Raw genomic sequence first — 2715 nt, 5'->3', positions numbered from 1 at the left:
GTTCTTTCTGCTGACTGCTAAGGTATCACCTTTCCCTTAAAAGTTTCCAACCGATTGGATTACATCCATTTGATTGGATTAGTCCAACAAATTGGGTACTCTCATTGTGGAAGAGACTCTTCTTAGTTGATTGTAGATGTAATCAGCCACAGATGCAATCAATTGACTGATGATTTAAGTCCATGAAACTTCCTGGCAGTAATGGTTAAGCCAGTGCTGGCCAGACCAGATAACTGGATACCATCACTAGCCAGGTTGCCACATGCACCCAGCTGTCACCAAGTGCAATATCACAAGGCAGGGGCTATGTCTGTATTCCCAGGTCTTATCATGCTGATAAAAGATAAAATAGAACTTTAAGGAAAAAAAAATTCTGGAGACAGAAAGAATCATATCATTCAGATTGAAAATCACAAGGTTTAGATAATAATTTTAGATTTAATGCATTAATAATATGACCCAAAATATATAAAGCAAACTATGAATAGAACTACCAGAAGAAATATGAAAGCAAACCATCATGATAGAAGATTTTAATCTCATTAATTGTTAAACTACATGGACCAAAAATCAGTACAAGCAGATCAAAAATCAGTAAAGATATGGAATATTTAAATAACACATTTAGAAACTAGACCTAACATACATATACAGATATTGGACCCCCAAATTAATGAATATATGCTTTCTAAGCACACACAGAAAATTTACAAAATTTGACCATATGTTGCAACTTAAATTTAACGTTTCAATAAATTTCAAAGACTGCAATCATTTCTTCCTAATATCTCATTACAATGCAATCAAATTAGAAAACAATTGTAAAAATAAATCCCCATATTACTGATAATTAAAAGCACACCCATAATTAAACATGGGTGAAAAAATAAATTACAAAGAAAATCAGATCACATTTAAATGTGAACAGCTCTCTGCTCCTCCCCACTCGACAGACAGCCTCATCTTTCTTGCGGTGCCAGTTGCATGTCTGAGGCATGATGGTGAAGGTTGGAATAAACGGATTTGACTCTATTGGACACCTGGTCACTAGGGCAGCTGTCAACTCTGGTGAAGTACAAGTTGTTACTGTCAATGACCCCTTCCTTGACCTCCACTACATGTCTGCATGTTCCGATATGATTCCACCCATGGCGAGTTCAAAAGCACCATCAAGACTGAGAATGGGAAGCTTGCCATCCATGGGAATCCTATTACTATTTCCAGGGGTGAGATCCCACCCACATCAAATGGGGTGATGCTCTGATGAATATGTTGTGGAGTCACTAGTATCTGCACAACCATGTAGAAAGCTGGGACTCACTGGAAGCGTAGTGCCAATTACACTTCAAAAGTGTCATCATCTCTGCCCCTTCAGCTAATGCCCCCATGTTTGTGATGGGCATGAATTATGAGAAGTATGACAACTCCCTCAAGATCATCAGTAATGTTTCCTGCACCACCAACTGCCTGCCCCCCTGCCCAAGGTCATCCATGACAACTGTGTTAGATTCAGTTGTCAACTTGGCCAGGTGAGCATACCTAGTCTTATTGCTGAGGACATAAGCCAATGGTGCGTGAACCTCATCTGTTGCCAGTTACATCTGGAGTCAGCTAGGAGGCGTGTCTGCTGCAATGAGTGACGTCTGACTTAATTGGCTGGTGCTTAAATGGGAGATTGCAACGTAGCACTGTAAGCAACTCAGCATTCCTCATCTCAGCACTAGCAGCTCAGCCCAGGCCTTTGGAGATGCAGAAAGAAAGTCACCCCGGGGAAAGTTGTTGGAACCCAGGGGCCTGGAGAGAAGACCAGCAGAGACCATCTTGTGCCTTCCACGTAAGAAAGAACCTCAGTGGAAACTTAGCTGCTTTTCCTCTGAAGAACGAACAAAATAAGTCCTCTTTTATTAAAAGCCAATCCGTCTCTGGTGTGTTGCATTCCGGCAGCTAGCAAACTAGAACAACAACTTTGGCATCATGGAGGGACTCGTGACCGCCATCCACACTATCACTGCCACCCAGAAGACTGTGGATGGCTCCCTTGGAAAAATGTGGCATGACAGCCATGGGGCTGCCCAGAATATCATCTGTTCTGCTGGTATTGCCAAGGTGGTGGGCAAAGTCATCCCAGAACTGAAAGGGAAGCTTACTGGCATGGCTTTCCATGTCTCCAACCCCAATGTGTCCATTGTGGATCTGACCTGCCAACAGGAGAGAATGGCTAAGTATGATAACATCAAGAAAGTGATGAAGCAGGCATCAGAGGGCCCCCTAAACAGCATCCTGGGCTACACCAAGGACCAGGTTGTCTCCTGCAACTTTAACAGTGACACCCACTCTTCCACTTTTGATACTGGGGCTGGCATTGCCCTCAACGACCACTTCGTTAAGCTCATTTCCTGGTATGGCAATGAATTTGGCCATAGCAACAGGGTGGTGGACCTTATGGTCCTCATGGCCTCCAAGGAGTAAGAGCCCCTGGACCACCAGCCCCAGTGGCAGCATGAGAGGAAGAGAGGCTATCAGCTCGTAGGAAGTCCTGGCCCCAACTCCATTCCCCAGTACTGAGAATCCCCCATCCTCCACAGCTTCCATCCCAGACCCCCGAAGAAGGGGAGGGGTTGAGAGCACTACCTTGTCACGTACCATCAATAAAGTAAACCCAGCCAAAAAAAGAAGTGAACAACAATAAAAATAGAATGTGTCAGTTTGAGTAGG

The 2715-nt window shown here is 43.6% G+C and overlaps 1 pseudogene; it reads left to right on the top strand.

Moving 5' to 3' along the window:
• Positions 1-998: 998 nt before the first annotated feature.
• LOC143689496 (glyceraldehyde-3-phosphate dehydrogenase-like) lies at positions 999-2469 on the top strand (annotated as a pseudogene).
• Positions 2470-2715: the final 246 nt, after the last annotated feature.

The sequence above is a fragment of the Tamandua tetradactyla genome, chromosome 7, assembly GCF_023851605.1.
Source record: "Tamandua tetradactyla isolate mTamTet1 chromosome 7, mTamTet1.pri, whole genome shotgun sequence".
Lineage (NCBI taxonomy): Eukaryota > Metazoa > Chordata > Mammalia > Pilosa > Myrmecophagidae > Tamandua > Tamandua tetradactyla.
Note: the sequence above shows the minus strand (reverse complement) of the source record. Positions and strands in the feature narration are given on the sequence as shown.